Raw genomic sequence first — 25,061 nt, forward strand, 5'->3', positions numbered from 1 at the left:
ACAGTTTATCAGCAAGAATAGGCTCTCTGAGCTCAACAGAGAGACAGCATGTTTCCTGGAACTGTCATTTGAAGGTGATTTAAGAATGAGAAGACTTGTTATGAACCTCAGCCCCACCCTTAGGTGTGTGCTGTCTATGGCCAAGGAAAATTAGGCACAGAATGAGAAAAGACTGTCAAAGTTCAGTAGTGTTGAGGTTCCCCATTTTTATGAAGTGCTGTGAGGCTGGATTATTTCAAAAGAAGGTCTTAGTGCATGAGGGACAGGATATTAAAGATATTTAATAAAGAGAGTTTCAGCACAGAAGAAGTGATGTTTGTCTAAGATACAAATGTACAGCACTCATAGCTTTCCATTTAGAGCAGAGATCACATACTCCTCAGTATTTCCTTTTTTTTTTTTCAACTTGGAAATGTACTTTTAAAACACTTTCTTCTAATAAGCTTATTTTTCGAAAATTTTGTCCATGAAAATAATGTAATTTGATTACCCTCTCTTTCTACTTATGAGACCAAAACAAGAACACTATACTTGCAACGTAATGGGGTACCACAATAGGAAAAATACACATTGCAGAATGATGATTTTGCTTGCAGGTAAGAAAGTTAAGATTAAGTTCCTGTTCATCCTATGTTAACTTTTTGAAATATTTGCATAATAAGCTTCTGTTTGCTCTTTGCTAAGTTCCTGCAAGTTAAGGTTTCTATTTGTAATTAAGAATACCTTTCTTGGAAGGAGAGGAGGACCTCCCCTATCAGTGGGGAGGGGCATGTGTGAAGAAGGGGATGGGAGGATGGAATAGGGAGGGGAGGAAGGAGGGGTTTATGGGGGGATACAAAGTGAATAAAGTGTAATTAATAAAAATAAAAATTAAAAATTAAAAAAAAGAATACCTTTTTTTTTTTAGATCTGTTGTAAACTGTAAAACATGTTTGGTGGTTTGTTTGTTTGGTTTTTCAAAACAAAGTTTCTTTATATAGCCTTGGTTGTTCTGGAAATAGCTCTGTAGACCTGACTGGCCTCAAACTCAAAGAGATACAGATGCCCTTGCCTCCTGAGTGTTCAACTTGCACAAAACTTGCAATCTCATTTACATGATGTATGTACTTACCCATGTTTCTTCCCTTTCATTTTATTTTTCTAACAATGTGTAATGGCCAACCTTCTTGCCCCTGTGAACACATCATCTCTCATATAAGAAAGGACTTCAAGAGGCTGGAAGGGGATGCTTTTTCAAATCTCCACTTAGGTCGAGGCAGCCAGTAGACCAGAATGCACCCCAAATATAGCTTGCTTAACCTGAACAATTGTGAATTCCATCTTCTGTGCTTTTGATCCCCAGCTACCCCCACTTAGCTCTCTCCCATGTAAATGTTTCTCCATGTAAATGTTTTTTTTTCAGATTAATGTCTTTTTTAATTATTTTGAGATGGACTCAGTTTTACAAGGGGTATCAGTGTGACCATGGTTATACCTATTCATAGAATTCTTGTAGGTAAACAACTGAAGGTACTAATTACCAACTTTCTAAAATATGTCTGTAGACAGTAGTTTAGCAGTAAGGGATAGAGTCCTCCATCCATGTTTGACTGTTGTTCAGACCCAATGCATGTGACCATAGTTGGTGGGATATGTTGACTCTAACTTCTGGGTTTTGTCTAAAATAATAATAATAATAATAATAATAATAATAATAATAATAACATTTTGCAACACATCTATTGGCTCTTTTTTTTTTAATTCCTTTTCCCTGCAAATCTTGCCTGAGCTCTAGAGAAAGCACAAGTGTCTTGTTTAGGGCTGAGTAGTCAGCTACCTCTTAGTCTCAGCATGTTGGGCAGCACTGACCCTTTGCTGATATTCTCTGGAAAGAAAGCTTTTCTTTCTTTCTTTTTTTTTTTCTGCTTTGTATTTTTGAGACAGGGTTACTCTGTATAACCTTGGCTGTTCTGGACTAGCTTTATAAACCAGGCTGCCCTTGAACTCACAGCAATCTGCCTGCCTCTGCCTCCCTAAGTGCTGGGATTGAAGACTTGCTATACCAAGTTGAGAAGCTTTTCTAATTAATGTTGAGAGTAGCATTTGTCTATATGCACCAGCATAGATATTTAATCTCCCAATTTCATTGAAAACTTCAAGAGAGATAAAATTGGTGTGTGTGTGTGTGTGTGTGTGTGTGTGTTTGTGTATGTGTGTGTTTGTGTGTGCTTGGACTCTGAGAGAAAATAACCATGGGTGACTCAAAACTCCATGCTCCAACCACCGTGTCCCTTGCGTTTTACCCATCACGTTTCCCCAGCACTGGCAAAATGAGTCTGACCAGAGCCTAGATAAGGAAGCTACCCTAGGTCACTAGTGATGTTTTTGCTACCCCAAAATTATTGATTTTAATGATTTTCTCTTGTGAAAAGCTAATCATAAACAAATTATTTCACAGAAATTTTAAATACTTTTTCTGTGGTTTGGATATATTTTTTAAACTACTAAGGCCAGTCATGTTTTTTCTTTTCTTTTCTTTTTTTTTTATATTTGTGGGTTCACATGTTTCTGTTTTTGCATATGAACACCAGAGGATAATATCAGGTATGTACCTCGGGTACTGTCTACCTTGAGTTTGAGGCAATATCCTATATTGGCCAGGGATCAACTATTCATCAAGGTATCTGGCCAGTAAGGTCTAGGTGTCCATCATGTCCCTAGAGCTGAGATTATAAATTTAAGCTTTGTACAAGAGGTTCTGGGGCTTCTTTAAGTGTGTTCTGGGGAATTTAATTTATGCTTGTGCTCGTAGGGTACTTTACCAACTGGGCTAACTCCTTGGTGTCCTCTTCCCTTGCTTTGAATTTAAAAAGATTTGGCTATTTGATCAATTTCATGAATTTGTTAGGAAACTAGGCCAGATTATGTGCTGTCGGTAAACAGATTTGCTAAGAGAGCAAAATGAAAAGAGATGGGAGAACTTTGAAGTATAGATGCCAAGGCCAGAATGTGAAATTTTAGTGTTTTCAAGGCCATTTGTTATACTGAACTTCCTTTCCTTTCTCCTTCAATGGGTCAGTGTACTGAAACTCGGCTGAACTTCAGTAGACAGAAATCACTGTGTTTATGTGGTTTGGAAATAAATGGTACATGAGCAGGGACCATGGCCAACCTAATGCAGAATAAGTTTATTTCTTTTCTTTTTTTTTTTTCTTTTCTTTTCTTTCTTTTCATTTGTTTGTTTGCTTTTATTTTTGTTTTGTGGGTTTTTTGTCTGTTTTTATTGTTTGTTTGTTTTCAAGATGGATTTTCTGTGTAGCCTTGGCTGCTGTGGGCTCACTTTGTGGACCCAGCTAGCCTTGCATTCATACAGGTCTGCCTGCCTCTGCCTCCCCAGTGCTGGGATTACAGGCATGCCATGCACCACTCCGCCCAGCTTTGTAGGATAACTTTCTTTTATTAACTGACAGTGGTGTGGATCTTACATTAGGTTCTTAATATAAAAACCATTCATTTGAAATTCTCAGCATATTTATTTTTCTAAAACTGGTTTTGCTTTTTTACTTTGAGGCAATTTCTCTGTTTTCAGTGTTTGCTCTTAGAACACTTATCTAATATATTTAGTGATTGAAACTGTCATGGCTAAAAAAATAGCATAATACAAAATACATTTTCCTACCTAGATACGGCCTTAGTTTTCTGCTGCTGTGACAAAACACCCTGACAACAGCTGCTGACTGGAGGAAGGGCTGATGTGGCTGATAGTGTCAGAGTACACTATGACATCATGGCAAAGTCAAGGGAGCAAAAATGTGTAGCAGACAATCCTAGGCACAGGCCGAGTGAAAGAAAGACTGATTGCATGCATGCAGCTGCTCACCTCATGCTCGTCATTCAGTTCTGGCCCTGCCCCATGAAATGATCCTTCCTAAAGTCAAGGTGGGTCTTTCCAACTCAACCCAAGAGAAATTACTTCACACAACTGATTACTCACAGACCACCCTAATTTAGACAGTTCTTCACTGAACCTCTCTTCTAGCTGACTCTACACTGTGCCAAGTCCATTTAAAAATTAATCATCATAGACATTGTGTAAAAGTTCTTCAGTCAGGAAATTGGAAAACCAGATTTTTTTCCATGTCCAAGATTATTAAGCAGAGATATGGATAGCAGATATATCTAAGCTGTCAGAGGTATATGCCTTACTCAGTACTGAACTGCCAAACTCTTGGTGGAGAAAAGTAACAATGCTCATTTGAAGAATCCAATTAACCTAGAAATAGAAATTTTACAAAGAAATAAACAGATTTTATTTTCTAGGATACACTTCTTATTTATTCATTTCAGTCTGCAGAGTGTTAATTTAAGACATTGAAACAAAAATGCCTCAAATATATAGGCAGGATTGCTAGATATACAGTGGACTCCTCAAGAACAGAAAAACATAACCTGGAATAGATAGGATATTGATTAATCTTGAGTACTTGCCACACTGTTCTCTAAAATTACAGTGACAAATAGCACTTATATTCAGAGGAAGAATAACGCATAAAGGATAAAAAGTGAAAACAGCCAAAAGAAGCCCTACACCGTTGTCCTTGTCTCTGAAGATTTATTTCCCCATAATATAAAATTACAATCACACAGACAGGCAAAGTTAGGTGATTAAACACAACACAAACAATGACAGCAGGCCATAAAAACAGCAGTGAAAACAATGACAATCACACTCCATTGAATTTAGTTGTCCTTTGATTTTGATTAAAAAAATAAAAAAATAAAATAACCTGAACATTTGAACCACAAGGAAGTTTGATTTTCATGTTTAAATTTTAATTTATTTTCATTTAAAAAGCCCTAAGATTAATTAAAAAATGGAAATGGCATGCTATTTGAATAAAAGCACAAAACATAAAATAAAATAAGAGCAATGTTTTGAGCATTTTGTGTGTTTGCATGTGTGTTGCAGGGCAGCTTACTTATGTGTGTTTACATGTACAAGGGTGTGTGTGTTTATGTATAGGCAAATGTACATATGTGTCTACGCATGAGGAGACCCAAGGATGAAGCACAGCGTCTTCTCCAATTGCACTCTACATTAAGAAAAGAACTAGATCTCAGTTTTGGCTAGCCAAGCTAGTCAGGTTCTGGGGATTCTCTGTCTCTGTGATTATAGGAGGATAAAGGATATAAACTTATGGGAATGTGACCTCTGTTCTCAATCATGTAGTGTGTGTGTGTGTGTGTGTGTGTGTGTGTGTGTGTGTGAGTGTGTGTAAGATGCTCTCAGAAGTCTCATCTACTGTGCATCCGTGGAGGCAGAATGGAAAGAAAAGGTAGGTTGTTTGGGTCACAGTGTTGCAGCTATTGTCTCTATCAGCCCAACCTGGCCAGGGGTGTAGTCCAAAGCCCCCATCTTGAAGTAGGAACTGAGGATTGATTCTCAGTAATAGCCACTCTTGGCCCTGGCTGCATTGCCCAGTTTCAGCCTCCTGTTGTGTGGTTGTTTCCTCCAAACTGAAGCATTCCATCCTGGAGCAAGGCTCCTTAAAATTCACTAGTGATCTTGGTAATTTTTTTTTTTTTTTTACCATTATGGAGGCTGCAACTTTGTGTGGCTGACAACATCCTTTGACTTACAGAAGCCTCTCTCTTTCTTGAGATCCCATTTATTAATTGATGATTTGAGAGCTTACATTATTGGTGTTCTGTACAGAAAGTTATCTCTTGTGCCAATGCATCCAGGGTGATATCCTATTCTCTCATCTGTCAGGTTCAATATGTATGGTTTTGTGTTTAGGTCTTTGATCTACTTGGGCTTGAGTTTTGAGTAGAGTGATAGGTAAAGTGCTATTTGCATTCTTTAACATGCAGATATCCAGATTGAACAGATCCATTTGTTAAAGATGATTTGTCTTTGCCAGTTCATATTCTGGCTTCTGTAACAAAACCCAGGTGCTCTTAGGTACGAACTAATGCCTGGGTCTCCAATTCAATTCTGTTGATCATTGTGTCTGTTTTTATGCCAATGCTATGCAGTTTTTTTTTTTTATTTTTTTTTTGAAAGTTCTTTTTTAAAATGTTTTTAATTAATTAAACTTTTTTCACTTTGTATCTCCTCTGTTGCTCCCTCCTCCCTCCCCTCCCAATCCTTCCCTTCCTCCCCTTCTCCATGCATGCCCCTCCCCAAGTCCACTGATAGAGGAAGTCTTCTTTTCCTTCCTTCTAATCCTAGTCTATTAGGTCTCATCAAGAGTGGCTGCATTGTCTTCTTCTGTGGCCTGGTAATGTTGCTTCACCCTCAGGGAGAGGTAATTAAAGAGCAGGTCAATCAGTTCATGTCAGAGACAGTCCCTGTTCCTATTAAAATGGAACCCACTTGGATACTGAACTGTGATGGGCTATATCTGTGCAGGGGTCTTAGGTTATCTCCATGCATAGTCCTTGGATGGAGTATAAGTCTCAGGAAAGACCCCTATGCTCATATTTTTAAGTTCTGTTGCTCTCCTCATGGAGTTCCTGTCCTCTCCAGATCTTACTGTTTCCCACTTCTTTCTTAAGATTCACTTCACTCTGCCCAAAGGTTGCCCATAAGTCTCAGCATCTGCATTGATAGTCTGCAGGACAGAGCTTTTCAAAGATCCTCTGTGTCAGGCTCCTGACTTGTTCCCACTTTTCTCCATCTTCTGATGAATATCACTTCCTCAAGATCCAGCTTTTCCACTCCTAGGCATACACCCAAAAGAGGCTCAAGTACACAGTAAGGACATTTGCTCAACCATGTTTGTAGCAGCCTCATTTGTAATAGCCAGAAGCTGGAAACAGCCCAGATGCCCCTCAGTGGAGAAATGGATACAGAAATTGTGGTACATCTAGACAATGGAATATTACTCAGCAATGAAAAATAAGGAAATCATGAAATATGCACGTAAATGGTGAAATCTGGAAAAGATCATCCTGAGTGAGATATCCCAGAAGCAGAAAGACATGCATGGTATATACTCACTCATATAGACATATAATATAGGATAAACCTACTAAAATCTTTACACCTAAAGAAACTAATCAAGAGGGAGGACTCTTGCTAAAATGCTCAATCCCTATCCAGAAAGGCATTTTATTTTTTATCATATAAATCTTTCACTTGCTAGGTTAGAGTTTCCCCAAGGTATTTTATATTTTTTCATGCTATTGTAAAGGGTGTTGGTTTCCGGATTTCTTTTTCAATCTCTTTGTCATTAGTACATAGGATGGCTACTGATTTTTTGTGTTAATCCTGTTTCCATTCATTTTGCTAAAGTGTTTTTTTTTAATGAATTTATTTTTTTATTTTTTTATTTTTTTTAATTTTTCATCAATTACACTTTATTCATTCTGCATCCCCCCATAAGCCCCTCCCTCCTCCCCTCCCAACCCCACCCTCCCTCCTCCCTCTGCATGCATGCCACTCCCCAAGTCCACTAATAGGGGAGGTGCTCCTCTCCTTTCTGATCTTAGTCTGTCAGTTCACATCAAAAGTGGCTGTATTGTCCTCTACTATGGCCTGGTAAGGCTGCTCCCCCCCCCCCCCCCGGGGGGGAGGTGATCAAAGAGCAGGCCAATCAGATTATGTCAGAGGCAGTCCCTCTTCCAATTACTATGTAACCCAATTGGACTCTGAACTGCCCTGGGCTACATCTGTGCAGGGGTTCTGGGTTATCTCTATGAATAGTCCTTGGTTGGAGTATGAGTCTCTGGGAAGTTCCCTGTGTTCAAATATTCTTGTTCTGTTGCTCTCCTTGTGGAGACCCTGTCCTCTCCAGCTCTTACTATTTCCCAGTTCTTACATAAAATTCCATCCACTCTGCCCAACAGTTGCCCATCAGGCTCAGCATCTGCTTTGATATTCTGTAGGGCAGAGGCTTTCAGAGGCCCTCTGTGGTAGGTTCCTAGGTTGTTTCCTGTTTTCTTCTTCTTCTGATGTCCATCCTCTTTACCTTTCCGGATGGAGATTGGACATTTTAGTTAGGGTCCTCTCTCTTGCTTAGTTTCTCTAGATGCACAGGTTATAGTGGGTTTGTCCTATGTTGTATGTCTATATGAGTGAGTATATACCATGTGTGTCTTTTTGCTTCTGGGACAACTCACTCAGGATGATCCTTTCCAGATCCCACCATTTACCTGCAAATTTCATGATTCCTTATTTTTCATTGCTGAGTAATATTCCATTGTGTAGATGTACCACAATTTCTGCATCCATTCTTCAGTTGAGGGGCATCTGCATTGTTTCCAGCTTCTGGCTATTAAAAATAAAGCTGCTACAAACATGGTTGAGCAAATGTCCTTTTTGTATACTTGAGCCTCTTTTGGATATATGCCCAGGAGTGGTATGGCTGGATCTTGAGAAAGTGCTATTCCTAGTTGTCTGAGAAAGCGCCAGATTGATTTCCAGAGTGGTTGTACAAGTTTACATTCCCACCAGCAGTGGAGAAGGGTTCCCCTTTCTCCACAACCTCTCCAGCATGTGTTGTCACTCGAGTTTTTGATCTTGGCCATTCTCATGGGTGTAAGGTGAAATCTCAGGGTTGTTTTGATTTGCATTTCCCTAATGGCTAGTGAGGTTGAGCATTTCTTTAAGTGCTTCTCTGCCATTTGTTATTCCTCTACAGAGAATTCTCTGTTAAACTCTGTTCCCCATTTTTTAAGTGGATTACTTGGTTTGCTGCTTTTCAGCTTCTTTAGTTCTTTATATATCCTGGATATGAGTCCTCTATCAGATAAAGGGTTGGTGAAGATTCATTCCCAATCTGTAGGTGGTCGCTTTGTTTTGATGATGGTGTCCTTTGCTTTGCAGAAGCTTTTCAGTTTCATGAGGTCCCATTTAATGATTGTTGCTCTTAGAGCCTGTGCTGTTGGTGTTCTGTTCAGGAAGTTTTCTCCTGTACCAATGAGTTCTAGGGTATTTCCCACTTTTTTTTCAAGCAGATTTAATGTGTCTGGTTTTATGTTGAGGTCTTTGATCCACTTGGACTTCAGTTTTGTGCAGGGTGACAAGTATGGATCTATTTTCATTTTTCTTTTTTTTATCATTCTTTCTTTTTTTTCCTTTTTATTATTATTATTATTTTTTTAATCAGTTACATTTTATTAACTCTGTATCCCAGCCGTGTCCCAATCCCTCATTCCCTCCCAGTCCCTCCCTCCCTCCCTCATTTCCACTGTGCCCCTTTCCAAGTCCACTGATGGGGGGACCTTCTCCCCATTCATCTGATCCTGTTTTATCAGGTATCTTCAGGACTGGCTGCAAAGCCCTCCTCTGTGGCCTAACAGGACTGCTCCTCTCTTTGGGGGTGGGGAGGCCAAAGAGCCAGTCATTGAGTTCCTGTTAGAAATAGTCCTTGTTCCCCTCACTTTGGGAAACCAATTGGTTACTGAGCTACCACAGGCTACATCTGAGTGGAGGTTCTAGGTTATATCCATACATGGTCCTTGGTTGAATGTCAGTCTCACAAAAGACCCTGTGCCCAGATATATTTGGTCCTTGTGGAGCTCCTATCCTTTCCCCATCAGACTAACTCCCCTTCTTTCTTATGATTCCCTGTACTCTGCCAAAGGTTTGGTCATGAGTCTTTGCTTTGAAAACACTGTTAGTTAGAGTCTTTCAGATGCGCTCAGTAGACTCCTGTCATACGTTCAATGCACATCCCATTTGTCTTTCTAAACGAGGATTGATCATCTTACCCTATGTCCGCTCAATTGATTATCTTTTTTAGGTGTATAGATTTCATTATGTTTATCGTATCATGGGGAACCCTCCTCCACTGATGGTGGGAATGTAAACTGGTACAACCACTCTGGAAAGCTATCTAGCGCTTTCTAAGACAATTAGGAATAGTGCTTCCTCCAGACCCAGCTATACCACTGCTAGGTATATACCCAAAGTTTGTTCAAGTACACAAAAAGGACACTTGCTCAACCATGTTTATAGCAGTTCTATTTGTAATAGCCAGAACCTGGAAACAACCCAGATGTCCATCAACGGAGGAATGGGTACAGAAATTGTGGTATTTTTACACAATGGAATACTACTCAGCAATCAAAAAGGAGGAAATCATGAAATTTGCAGGCAAATGGTAGGATCTAGAAAAGATCATTCTGAGTGAAATATCCCAGCAGGAGAAAGACAAACATGGCATATACTCACTTATATAGCCCTATTTTCATTTTTCTACATGTAGACATCCAGTTGGACCAGCACCATTTGTTGAAGATGCTATCTTTTTTCCATTGTATGGTTTTGGCATCTTTGTCAAAGATCAGGTGTCTATAAGTGTGTGGGTTTATTTCTGGGTCCTCTGTTTGGTTCCATTGATCCACCATTCTGTTTCTATGCCAGTACCATGCAGTTTTTAAAACGGTTGCTCTATAGTACAACTTAAGATCAGGGATGGAGATACCTCCAGAAGATCTTTTATTGTAGAGGATTGTTTTAGCAATTCTGGGCTTCTTGTTATTCCATATGAAGTTGAGAATTTTTCTTTCCAGGTCTGTAAAGAATTGTGTTGGTAATTTGATGGGCATTGCATTGAATCTGTAGATTGCTTTTGGTAAGATGGCCATTTTTACTATGTTAATCTTGCCAAGCCATGAGCATGGGAGATCTTTCCATCTTCTCTTCTCTTCTTCTAATTCTTTCTTCAGAGATTTGAAAATTTTTTCATACAAGTCTTTGACTTCCTTGGTTAGGGTTACTCCGAGGTACCTTATGTTATTTGTGGCTATTGTGAAAGATGTTGTTTCCCTAATTTCTTTCTCAGCCCTTTTGTCTTTTGTATACAGGAGGGCTACTGATTTTTTTGAGTTAATTTTGTATCCGGCCACTTTGCTGAAGGTGTTTATCAGCTGTAGGAGTTCCCTGGTAGAGTTTTTGGGGTCACTCACGCTAAAGTGTTTTTAAACTGTGGGAGATCCCACAGGTAGTAGAATCCGTAGGGCCTCTCATGTTTACTATTATATCATCTTCAAATAATGATACTTTGATTTCTTCTTTTCCAATTTGTATCGCCTTGGTCTCATTCAACTCTTTTAGTGCTCTAGATACAACTGCTAATACTGTATTTAATATATATGGAGAAAGCAGACAATTTTTTCTTGTTCCTTATTTTAGTGCAATTGTTTTTAGTTTCTCTCCTTTTGATTTGGTATTGGCTTAATTGGTTTGTTGTAAATTGCATCTATCATGTTTTTTTAATTAAATTTTTATTTTTTATATTAATTACAGTTTATTCACTTTGTATCCCAGCTGTAGGCTCCTCTCTCATTCCCTCCCAATCCCACTCTCCCTCCCTCATCTCCTTGCCTCTCTCCAAGTCCACTGATAAGGGAGGTCCTCCTCCCCTTCCATCTGACCCTAGCTTATCAGGTCTCATCAAGACTGGCTGCATTGTCTTCCTCTGTGGCCTAGCAAGGCTGCTCCTCCCTCAGGGGTGGGAGGTATGTCAAAGAGCCACCCACTGAGTTCATGTCAGAGACAATCCCTGTTTCCCTTACTAGGGAAACCCACTTGGATACTGTGCTGCCATGGGCTACATCTGAGCAGGGGTTCTAGGTTATATCCATGCATGATCCTTGGTTGGAGAATCAGTCTGTTCCCAGATATATCTGGTCCTTTTGGAGCTCCTGTCCTATTTAGGTATTACTCACTCTCCCTTATTTCATATGATTCCCTGCACTCTGCCCAAAGTTTGGTTATGAGTCTCAGCATCTGCTTTGATACACTGCTAGGTAGAGTCTTTCAGAGGCCCTCTATGGTAAGCTCCTGTCCTTTTTCTTGTTTAAGTAAGTCACTTTTTCTCTAACCTCTCTAGTACTTTTAACATGAAGTGTTGTTGCATTTTATTAAAGACTTTCTCAGCATCTCATGAAATCATCTTGTGAGTTCTTCTTTAAATTTACATACGTAACGTATTACATGCATTGATTTTCTTACGTTGAACCATCCCTACAACTCTGAGAGGAAGCCTACTTGTTTATGGTAGATAATCTTTTTGACATGTTTTTAATTTGGTTTGTGTTTTGTTGATTATTCTTACATCTATATTCCTAAGGGAAATCAGTCTATAATTTCCTTTATTTCTCGAGTCTTATGGGGTTTGGGTATCAAGGTAATTGAGCCCTAATAAATTGAACTGGGCAATGTTTTATTCTGTTCCTATTTTGTTGACTAATTTGAGGAGTATTAGCATTAACTTTTTTGAGAAAGTCTGGTAGAATTCTACACTAAAACGGTGTGACCCTGGGATATTTTTAATTAAAGAATTTAATAACTGCTTCTATTTTACTAGGGATTATAGAGCTATTTAAATTGTTTGAGCTTGATTTAACTTTGGTAGGAAGCAGCCTTCAAGAAAATTATTCATTTCTTTTAGGTTTTCCAATTATCGGAGTGCACATTTATAAAAAAAAAATGCACTATGTTTCTCTAGCTTTCCTAGGTATATGTTGTTACATTCCCTGTTTTGTTTCTGATTTTATTAATTTGTATTTTCTATGTATCTGCCTGCCTGTCTCTCTGTCTGTCTCTGTGTCTGTTTCTCTTCCCCCACTTAGTTTGGAAAACGGTTTCTCTATCTTGTTGATTTTCTTGAAGAACCAACTCTTTATTTCATTACTTATTTATTGATTTAAAAATTATTAATATTTATTGTTCTCATTGTTTCTATTTTATTGATTTCATCCCTCAAAATATTGTTTGCTGTCTACTCCTCTTGCCTGTTCTTATTTCTTTTTGTTCTAGAGCTTTCATGTGTGCTGTTAAGTTGATAGCATAAAATCTCTTTATTTTATGTGAGCTATAAACTTTCCTCTTAACAGCACTTTCATTGTATCCCATGAGTTTAGGTATGTTGTATATTCATTTTCATTCAATTATTGAAAGTTTACGATTTAATCCTTAGTTCTCTCTTGACTCCATAGTCATTCAGTAGAGAATTGTTCAGTTTCAATGAATTTTTAAGCTTTCTGTTGTTGATAATGTCCAAGCTTAATCCAGTTGACGTGATAGGATGCAGAAGGTTATTTTAATTTTCTTATATCTATTGAGACTTGTTTTGTGTCCAAGTATGTGATTGATTTTTGAGAAATCTCTGTGAGATAAAAAGGTATATACTTTTGTGTTTGATTAGAATGTTGTGCAAATAATTCTTAGTTTCATTTAATCTATAACATCAGTTAACACTGATATTTCTCTGTTTTGTTTGTGTCTTAATGACCCGTTCATTGATGAGACTGGGGTATTGAAGACTCCCAGTATAAATGTATTAGTATCAATATGTAATTTGGGCTGTTTCTTTCATATAGGTGGCTCCTCTTGTGCTTGGGGCATACATGTTAAGAACTGAAAGGCCATCTTTTGAATTCTTTCATTGATGAATATGTAGTGTTCTTCCCCATCTCCTTAGATTAATTTGACTTGAAGTTTATTTTGTTAGGTATTCAAATAGCTGCACTAGCTGGCTTCTTAATTCTATTTACTTGTAATAACTTTTTCAAGTACCTTGCTCTGAGGTAATGTCTATGCTTGATACTGAAGTTTGTTTCTTTTCTACAGCAAAGTAATGGGTCTTATTTTCTTAGTCTGTTAATCCATGTTTTTTTATTGGAGAATTGAGGCCTACTGATATTGAGAGATTATCAATGAACAACAATTGTTACTTCTTGTTATTTTGTTGTTTATGTTGGTGTTGGATATGTGAGTGAGTGTGTGTGTGTGTGTGTGTGTGTGCATGTGTCCCTTCTTTTGGTTTTGTTGATGTGAGATTATTTTGTTTGCTATGTTTTCATATAGCTTTGCTTTGGGATTTTTCTCTTTCTGTCTTATTTAGGGTTCTATTTGCAGATACATTTTGTTCAAATATTACCTTATAAAAGAATATCTTATTTTCTCCATTTATGGTATTTGGACATTTTTCTGGGTATAAAGTCTGGGATGGCATCTGTGGTCTCATAAAGTCTGAAGCACATCTGTTCACACCCTTCTGGCATTAGAATCTCCATTGAGGTGTGAAGTTTAATTAATATAAGTCTGCCTTTATATATTGGTCTTTTTCTCTTTGCAGCTTTTAATATGCTTTTTTGTTTTGTATGTTTAGTGCTTTCTTTTTTATGTGGAAAGGGGACTTTCTTTTTAGTACAACCCATTTTTTTCTGTATGCTTCATGTATGTTTATATGCATCTCCTTTAGGTTAGAATATTTTTCTTCTATGATTTTGCTGAAAATAATTTTGGACAGTTGAGCTGATATTCTCTCCCTTCCTCTATTCCTATTATTCATAGATTTAGTTATTTTTTAGTAACCCAGATTCATAGATGTTTTGACACTGGAAAATTTTAGGTTTAACATTTTCTTTAACCAATGTGTCCATTTCTTCTATCATATCTTCCATTCCCGAGATTTTCCCTTAATTATCTTGTATTCTGTTGGTGAAGCTTGCTGTCATAGTTCTTGTTCACATCCTTATTTTTTTAATTTTCAGTGTTCCTTCAGTTTTGTGTTTTCTTTTTTGCTTCTACTTCAATTTTCGTGTCTTGATTAGTTTTGTTTCTTTCAATAATTACCTTGTTGTTTCTTGGATTTCTTTAAGGGATGTATTCATTCTATCAATTTTTGTTGTGTTTTCATGGATTTCTTTAAGGAATTTATTTATTTATTTTCCTTAAGGACCTCTATCATCTTCATATAGTTGATTTTAAGGTATTTTGCTTATGTTTCTGCTGTGTTGGAAACTTGAGGACATCCTGTGGTAGGATAGTTGGGCTCTGGTGGTGACATACCACTCTATTTGTCATTGTTTATATTTTTATGTTGGTATCTAGGATTCTGGGTTGAGGTGGTTATAGATCTAGGTGATGATTACTAGATTTGTTATTCTTGGTTGGGAGTTTTGTTCATTGGATTCTGTTTATTTTGTTGAATTTTCAGAGAGTGTGTTGGCTGAGGGTTGCCTGTTTTATGGTTTGCTTGGCTGGTGTGTTCATGGAGAATGCTTCCTGGTATTGGTGGCTGGGGTAATTGTAGATAGTCATTAAGAACAATGGGGGTCATGAGCTTTGGAGATGGGAGCTGCCACTGCATTCTGTAGCAGGGCCAAGGGCTATCTTAAGATATGTTTCTGGGGTTAGAGAGATTGGCAAAGTCTGTGGGCAGCTTACCTGGTCTTTTGGAAGTGCTGCCTGTGGTTGAGCAAGGACTGTACATCTTCATTGTGAGCTGGGTCACACCTATGAGGTGGGAAGCAAAGGGAAGTGAGCTTGTGCATACAGTTTCCTTCTAGTACACACCGTCCTTTGGATGTTTCGCGAGACACAAAACATTTCAATAGCTATGGCCCCGTCCATCCGGGTTTCAATGTGGATTCATAAGGGAGGAGAGTGGAAGGAATGGGGGGGGGGGGGCGACAAGAAGCGCAAGGAAGGAAGCCAAGTCTGTTTGTCTGATCAAGGCTCCGTTTATTAGAATTTTTTACCCAACTTATATAGGGAGAAGGCAGGAAAGGGGGAAGGTAATTAGCTGCTGCAGGAGACAGGAAGAGTGTTTTCATGTGTTAAATAGGGTACCTGCAAGATACCATAGGGATGCTTTCTCACTGATGCTCTAACAAAGGAATGACCTCACAGTCTCTCACCCATGAGTTAGGGTCCTAGATAACTTTCACTAAATAGCTTTAGGTCTCCTGTAAATGACCTTTGCTCACTATTTGGCTTTGGCCTAGTAAACGCTGTTTGTCTCCACTAGATAGCTTTGACTCACTAATTGACTTAGGCTTCAGTAGATAGCTTTGGCTCCCGGCAAATAGCAGCTTTCATCTAGAAATCTAAGCAATGAGAGGAAGAGCAAAACAGATTTTTCTGCACATTTTCTGTTTCTTACCAAAAATAAGCAATTTTGAGACTTATGTCCTGGGTGTTTCCAGTATGGAGGGGATTTCTCTGATTTCGAGTTTCAGCTCTATTCTTTACTTGGGGTTCTACTGTAGAAGTAAATTCACCCTAGTTAAGATAGATTTTTTTAAAGATAAAATGTTTGTGATAAAATCTGAAGTTTTAAATCTGTGTTCATGTATGTGTGATGTATGCTTCTATATGCAGATCTGTGAGTCGATGAATACATAAGGAAGACAACAGGTATCTTGTTCTATTAGGCAGGCTCTCTCACTGAACCTTGAGCTTATCATTTTCTGCTAGGGTACATGCACAGTAACTTCAGTGATTCTCAAGTTTCTATCCCAGCACTGAGGGTTACAATTACACATGGGTGAATATAACTCCTCTCAGATGTTTATGTATTTGGGATCCAAACTCATGTCTTCATTCTTCACAACAAACATTCTAACCCACTGAGCCATTACTCAAGCCATTAACTATTTGATATTGTTCTTTGCACCTCTTTATAATACACAAACACATTTTTGTAAGATCTAGCTATGTAGAGCTCTTAAAATGTCACCATTTTTATGGAGCTAAATTTCTTTTATTATTATTTTTTATTTCTTTTTATTAATTACAGTTTATTCACATTGTATCCCAGCGGTAGCCCCTTTCCACCCCTTCCCAATTCCACCCTCCCTCCCTCTTTTTCTGCTATGTCCCTCCCCTAGTCCATTGATAGGGGAGCTCCTCCTCCCCTTCCATCTAACCCTAGTCTATCAGGTCTCATCAGGACTGGCTTCTTTGTCTTCCTCTGTTGCCTGGTAAGGCTGCTCCCCCCTCAGGTGGAGGTGATCAAAGAACCAGCCCATGAGTTCATGGCAGAGACCATCCCTGTTCCTATTATTGGGAAACCCTTTTGAACACTTAGCTTCCATGGGCTACTTCTGTGCAGGGGTTCTGAATTATTTCCATGAATGGTCTTTTTTTTGGAGTATCATTCTCAGAAAACACCCTTGTGCCCAGATTTTTTGGTTCTGTACCTCTCCTTGTGGAACTCCTGTTCCTTCCATGTCTTTCTATCCCCCCCTCTTTCATAAGTTTCCCTGCACTCTGCCCAAAGTTTGGCTATGAATTTCAGAATATGTTTTGATACCCTACTGGGCAGAGTCTTTCAGAGGCCCTCTGTGATAGGTTTCTTTCCTGTTGCCTGTTTTCTCCCTATTCCAATGTCTGTCCCATTTGCCTTTTTGAGTGAGGATTGATCATCTTACCCAAGGTCCTCCTTCTTGATTAGCTTCTTCAGGTATACAGATTTATGTATGCTTATCCTACATTATATGTCTACTATCCATTTATAAGTGAGTATATACCATGAGTGTCTTTGTACTTGTGGGATACCTCACTCAGGATGATCTTTTCTAGATCCCTCCATTTGCCTTCAAATTTCATGATTTCCTTGTTTTTAATTGCTAAGTAGTATTCCATTGTGTAAATGTACCACAATTTCTGTATCCATTACTCAATTGAGGGACATCTGGGTTGTTTCCAGCTTCTGGCTATTACAAATAAAGCTGCTACAGACATGGTTGAGCAAATGTACTTGTATAATTGAGCATATTTTGGATATATTCCCAGGAGTGGTATAGCTGGTTCTTGAGGAAGCACTATTCCTAATTGTCTGAAAAAGTACCAGATTTTTTTTACTATTTTAATTAATTAATTTCTTTATTCACTTTACATCCTCTCCTCCTAGTCCCACACTCTCTCTCCCATTCTCCTCTCCTATTCCCCAGAAAAGTGTATTTCCTCCTACCCACCCAAACCAGCTCATCAAGCCTCATGGGGACTGAGTTTGTCCTCTTTCCCTGTGGCCTAGTAAGACAGTCCAATCAAGAGGAATTGATCAAAATCACGCATCAGAGTCCATGTCAGAGACAACCCATGCACCCCTTACTATGAATCCACTAGTGAAGCCTGAGCTGCCCATCAGCTACATATACATAGAAGACCTAGGTCCAGCTAACTTTCCAATAAGGAGAAATATGATTAATATGATTGAGATAGGTCATGTGACGCATTTTATGCTCCTGAAGAAATTCTTATGAGGCAAAGTCATATATTAGTTGATGCCCATTATTGTGCACAATAATAGTGAAGGATATTTTAATGCAGCTATCATGGCAAACCATCATCACAGTTCATATTCTCTTCTAGGATACCCTCAGTCTTCTAACAATTCATGATTCATATTCTTTACTGACCTCTACCTTCAGGTTGTGCATATTAAAATTTTCTTATGGACAAATGTTTCCTAATATACATTCCCAAATCTCTAACTTTGGTAATCCACAATGTCTTATAAGCCAGTTACCAATGGCATTAAAACTTTGTGACAAATGTTAACACAAATACCTTCAATGAACCTCTGGTGTGATTTAGGGCATGTATTTAATTAGTGGACTGATGGTTTTATTCACCCATTCTTAGAATATCAGCTTCTAGAAGACTTGAAAATTCAGAAGGCCTAGAATATAGAGATCACCTTCATTTTTCTGAGTTATTTATTTATCAATTATTTATTTGTTTGTTTGCTGTGGGGATGTGTTGTACATGCATTTATATGCAAGTTTGTTCTGCTATATTTGCACATAGAAGCCAGAGAGATGAACATTGGATGTCTTCCTCTATCACTCTCCTCCTTACTTTTTGAGAAAAGGTCTCTCTATGAATCTGGACTTCACCAATTCAGCTAGGCCGGCTGGGCAGCAAGCTGTAGCATAACTCCCTGCGTTCGTATACTTATATCATGTGGATATGTTACTATGCCTCATATGCTGGTTAGATTTTGTATCGCAACACAAACAAAAGTCACCTGTGAAGAGGAAACCTTAATTGTGGTATTGTCTCCTTCAGATTGGTTTGTGTGGACACCTGTGACACATTCACCTGATTAATGATCAATGTGTGAGAGCTCAGACACTGTGGGCTGATTCACTGCTTGTTAGGTGGTCCTAGGTTATAAAAGAAGCCAAACTGAGCAAGCCATGACAGTAAACTAGTAGTCAGCACTCTTCCATGCCTTCTGCTTCAATTTCTGCTTCCAGGTTCCTGCCCTGAGCTCCTTCCCTGGCTTCCCTGGATGAAGTACTGTAACCTGAAAGTGTAAGATGAAATCCACCCTTTCCTCAAGAACTTTTGGTTAGTGTTTCATCACAGCAACAGAAAACAAATTATAGCAACTCTGTTTAACATAAAAGTGTTGGGCATTCAATCTCAAGTCTTGATGTTTGCACAGTAAGAACTTACCCAACCTTCTCCCAGTCCACTTCCAGTTTCCTGTGTACCATGATTTATTATTGCAGGTTCTTCCAAATTGAACATGGTTTCTAGGAGGGAAGGGAAGACTAATGAGATGTTTAATGTAAACAGGACATCACATATCTGAAGAGGTAGAAACTTTACTGATTCTAAATGCTCCCCACCCCCATGAAGTTTAGAGATGTTAAAAGCTGCTGGGGAGGCAATTATGACTACAAATGCTATGAGGTGAGATAGATGGAGAGCTGTGCTTTTGTGGATCCTCTCCTGTGTTGCAGTTGGTAACCAATTTTTTGGTAAGGTAGCCAATTTTGAATCATCTATGCTCCTATGTACACCCCTGTTCATGATCCCACTAAAAGCTCATTGTATCACCAAGTTAGTCTTTGGTGCAGGTATGGCTTTGGCATTTCATAGCTTTTTTGACTCGCACACGCACGGGAATTACTTATGTCCAAGGAAAGTCATTCACCCAACATGTAGAAATTATTGATATATCAACTGTATCAATAATAATCTTAAGGATTAGAACTAAATATTTTATTAAATTTCATTTACTCAACTAACCAAGAAAATGGTAAGATTTTTTTTGTCTTAAATGTGTAGATAAATTAAAATGATAATGTCCAAAATTACATGCTAAAATGACAGATCTGATAATTCTGCTTTCATTCCAATGACACTATTACATATCAAAATAAATTGCATAGACATGTGCGCATTCAGGCACCCACAATAGCACTTACAGAGAGCTTTTTCCATATTGCTCTTAAACAGCTCTTTAAATCACAGCTCCAGAGAAATTTGTTCCTATTCTAAGAATGCATTATAACTGAAAGCAGAATCCAATCTTGGGGCATTCCTTTCTTGATTTTTCTTTAAAATATGTAAACCTATTGCTTGAAAGGTCTTTCAATATGCAGTGTAGCTTTCTGCAGGTTTATTAATATCCTTTATTGTCTAGTCATTTCTGAAAACAAGGCTCTCAAAAGAAGAAAGAGCAGCATTTTATTCACTTCTGGGTCATTCAGTCACCCTACAAATATTTATCTCTGTATCATAGGAGGACTTCCTGGATATAGCAATAACTAAGCATCATAAAACCATTCTATGCTAGAAACATCATTATTCAGGGGACTGGATACACAATTCTTATGATTATTTTAAGGACTATTACTTTTGTAGGGACACAAATGCCTGTGGCATTTTGCACTGAGTAAGACATGCATTATTAAGTAAAAGTTTCCAAATATCAGAAACAAAGAGTTTAAGATTAAAAGACCGTCTGGCAATGGACTTTAGGTGCTCAACCACAGACATGTAAGGATGAAACAGAGGAATCAGGTACTGCAGCTCTGAATATGTTAGAATGCTAAATACATGAGTTATTTTTCCCATTTCTATGGCAACACACATGACAGAAGCAACTGAAGAAAGTAAATTTTGTGTCACAGTTTGATGGTACAGTGAATCCTCTCAGGGACATCATTACTGCAGACACACGCTGCTGCTTTGTTTCATTATACCCAGTGAGGAAGCAGAGAGAGACGAATGCTGGTGCTCAGCTCACTCTCATTTTCATTTATCCTGACATACCAGTCCATGAATGTTTGTTTGTTTGTTTGTTTTTCAAAATTCAGGGTGGGATTTCCTCACTCAAATCTTTCGGGAAACACCCTCTTAGAGAAAAGTGTGCGTCCCTTGTGATTTATACCTCATTAAGTTGTCAATGGAGATGAAGCATCACAGAAAATAAAACATGTCTTCAAACCATCTCACTGCCCATTTCAGACATCAGAATTAGTCATATCATATACCCCCAAATTTAGCCTATTAATGGAAAAATTAATACATGTTCAAAAATCTACCAGTGTGAAATCATTTCTGCAACAAATTTACTTTGGTTCTTTAATTCCGCATCCTCATGAACCTCCTCTTTGCCTTACATAACTCTACATGGACACTTTCTCCTCTTCACTTTCCTGGTTACCTTCTGATTATTGTGATGAATATGCTGGCCAAATAGCTTAGGGGAGAAAATATTTACTTTTCACTACCATTTCAATAGTATACAGTCCATGAAGGTAGGGACTGTGTGGCAGTAGGCATACAAGACAAGGCAGCAAGAATAGCAAGCAGTTGGTCACATTTTATCCTTATTTAGGAAGCCAAGAGTAAAAAGTAAAGTAAGCCTCATTATAATGCCTCAAGGCCCAACCCTATAGCAAGTCTCTGCCTCCTTGAAGTTTCGCAACCTTCCAAACAGCAACAACAGCTATGAACCAAGTGTTCAAATATGTGAACCTGAGCGGGACAGTTTCCTCATCTTCCCCTCTGCCTCTAAGAGATGATAGGGCTCTTATGAGTTCAACATTGCCAACTTTTCACTGTCATCTCTCAGTGGTTCCTCCACTCCTCCTGCCTGTCAAGTCATGCTCAACTCCTGATATCTGCCCAAAGAACCTTTGAATCTCTGATAATTAATTTAGAACAAACGTAAGGCAAAAGTCAAACATAAAATAAAACAATTTATTTGCTGCTTTTAGTTTCCGAAGTGAGCTGTTTCATTTTAGACACATGCCACCCTTGGTAGATATCTGTGCTCCCCTCCTATTGTCTAAAGACCAAGAGCTCTCATCCACCCTGCAACATATTGCGTCCAGTTGAATGGATGTATTTGTAGCAGCTTTGTAGAAGCTTGCTACTGTGATAGTGAGACACAGCTTGCCTTTACTATCTGAGTCCAGTTCAGTTCCTTCTACATTCTCTTTCTTCTTCAGACCTCCCAAACACAAAAGTAGATTATCCTCTCTCAAGGTGGCAGACATTATTTGATCATCTCCGTTATAGTTTTTCTGTAGTTCTCTCCAACAAGTTGACATTAGCATGCGAGTTATTTTCTGTATTCTGACAATCATGAAGATACATTAGAGGTTGGATTTTAGACAATATTCTTACTTTTTTGGATAAAGGTAACCTTTCAGTTAATTCAGAAATGAGAATGGATTAGACATAGCTTACTGAACAGGTGCTGAAGTGTGGGAAGTCAGAGAAGCAATAATTGAACCAAGCAAGGCCCAGTGATGTATATCACTGGAAACTGAACACACATGTGTGAACGCAGAAAAATGGGTTGAATGAATTGGCTAGTAGCACTACTATCACATCCAACTTCTTTCACAAAACTGAAGGATGACCCATAGTAGGGAAACTCTTCTTTGTCCCTCATAATCACATGTAAAAAAATAAATTATTTGTCAACAAATAAATAGAACATAGGTAAGTTATAAGATGCCCTTGAAGGATAGAGGAAGCAAAGTCAACATGGTTTATCATGCCAACGAAATATTAGGGAGTCTGTCACAGCATCTGTTACCGGTCACTAGGGAATGAATCAGTTGTATAAGCAAGAACATCAATCTTATCTTATTCAGATATTATAGTCCATCTGAACACAGAGTTATGTGCTAAACATTTCTGGGGAATGGATATGCTATAATTTTTCTCATTGTCTGTTCACAGAAATCTCAAACCAGAAATAACTTGCCATAGTCCCCTGCAGGGTCTCAGAGGAGAGGTCTTGTTGCAGATTCCAGAGGTCTTTCCTGGAGAAATGTGAAGGGATTAAAGGTTCTTCTACATCTGAGAAAGTTGTGAAAATAGATGTGTGTGTGTGTGTGTGTGTGTGTGTGTGTGTGTGTGTGTACCTAGGATTGAGCCTAGGGCCACATGAAGCTAAGCATGTGCTCTACAACTGAGCATATGCCCAGCTAAAAGCACATTCCTTGCTGTTGTTTTAACTGTTCATTTCATCTGATTTTCATCAATACCCTTGTTTTATCTGTACTGTTAACCCTAGACTCAGGCTCACTTTGAAACAACACACAGTATTAGAAAAGAGATCTAGATTTAACTCTACCCAACAAGGTTAGATCTTCAACAACTTGAACAAGAGAATGCACATTTCAGAACATAGGCAGGTGCTCTGCAACTCTGAGGGCTCTCCATCACCTTCAGTAGAACAGAAAGTAATTTTCTGATTGTAGGATTTTCAGAAGTCAACAAACATTAAGGGAGTTTCAACAGCACTGTATAGGAAAGGTAGAGTGAGAGGGAGAATGTGTGAGTGGGGGTGTTTTTATGCCAGGATCATGGGACCCTCTGAGATCACCAAGAGGCAACTCAATGCAAGAGCAAAAGAGCTTTATTTTGAAAACAATTGAACTCGGGACCCAAGTCTCACTGATGATGCAGTAGAGAAGTGGGACCCCAAGCCCTGAGTGAGCAGGATTTTTAAAGAGAAAACCCTAAAACAGGGGGTTTCCATGACAGCAAGCAGGGGGTTCATGCCTTAAATTTACAGGATTGGGTAAAAGCCATAGGGGCCAGGTGACCTTCTACATAATCACAATTGCCATTCTTCTAAGCTACAGCTGGAAAAGTGGGGAGAATTTTCTCCAACTGATTCTCATTGATTATTGCCAGGGAGATTGTCTCTATTTTCTATCAAGTATTTATTATATGATATTTCCTGGTAGCTGTTGCTAGGAGAGTTAACTTTGTTTTCCACCAAGTGCACATTTTGTGATATTTCCTGGTACCTGAGTTCAGCTCCCTGTCAAGATGGCTCCTCATTTCAAAATGGAGTCACCCAGGCTAACTTAAATTCTTCAGTATATTTATTTTGGAAGGAAAACTCGCAGAAATGTGAAGATAATAAAGTTTTAGGATGAGTTTGTGCTTCCAGTCCCATCCTCTACTTTAAACAAACACTCTGCCTGTCTTTAATTACAAAATGTACCATGGAAAGATGAAAACTGCTGAGTCACTAGAAAGCATTAGACCTCATTTTAAAATACTCATTTTCTTTCTTTAATATGTGTCTATTTGGAGGGACTAATTAGATCTAATTAAAGTGGGCACAGAGATACCAAACCCTAATGAGCATTTATTTTGGATGCGTTTTTAAGGGATGTCCAAAATGAGCTCCCTTGAAACTTTTTTTCCATATAGAAAAGAACATATAAAAGGAAGCTGCAATTAACAAGGTCAAAGCCAAAACGGGTTAAATGAATTTTTAAAAGAAATATTCTCCCTGAAAATATATCAGGGGTAGGCATAGAAGGCTAGTGGTGTCTTCTAATTAACATAGCCCCTATGTCAAATTGCAACCCATGAACACACTCATGTACTCACGTGTGCTATTTTAATATGCTTCTGGATAGCCAGAGTTAGTAAGTAAGTAAAGATGTTTTCTTTGGGTTTATGTACTAATTCCTGGGTTTAAGACACTTGTAATCCAAGCACTTGGGAAACAGAGACAGGCACAGTTCTAGGGCTTGGGAGCTAGTCAACCTAGTCTACTTGGTGATTCCAGGACACTAAGAGACACTATATCTAAGACCCTTTAGCATGACCCTCACATATACTTGTGCACTCACATGCATAGACACATAAAATAATATAAAATAATAAATGCACAAGGATTAGATAAATCCTAAGAGATCTAGATAGCAATTTTAGCATGGAGTTAGTAATCAAGAGAAATGATTTTGTGGAAACTCACATCAGAATTCTGAAAGTGCTGTTCAGTTTTGTGCTCTTTCTTGGGCACCCAGAAAAGGCCTAGTACTGTGAAGGGAGGAAAGTAAGATGTCTTCCTTATCAGGCACTGGAGACAGCAAGATCTTCCAGTGAAGAAATGGCCTTGAAGTGATCTCTAAGGAGTGAGGCAATACTGTATTTAAAAGACCTGCAGGAGAGCCAACAACCAATAGGTATTGCGTATCTTAGCTGCTTCTCAGAAAATGCCTCTTTCTCTCCTAGCAGCCATTCATGTCTTACCCAATGTTTCCAG

The sequence above is a fragment of the Meriones unguiculatus genome, chromosome 18 (genome assembly GCF_030254825.1).
Source record: "Meriones unguiculatus strain TT.TT164.6M chromosome 18, Bangor_MerUng_6.1, whole genome shotgun sequence".
In the NCBI taxonomy this organism is placed as follows: Eukaryota; Metazoa; Chordata; class Mammalia; order Rodentia; family Muridae; genus Meriones; species Meriones unguiculatus.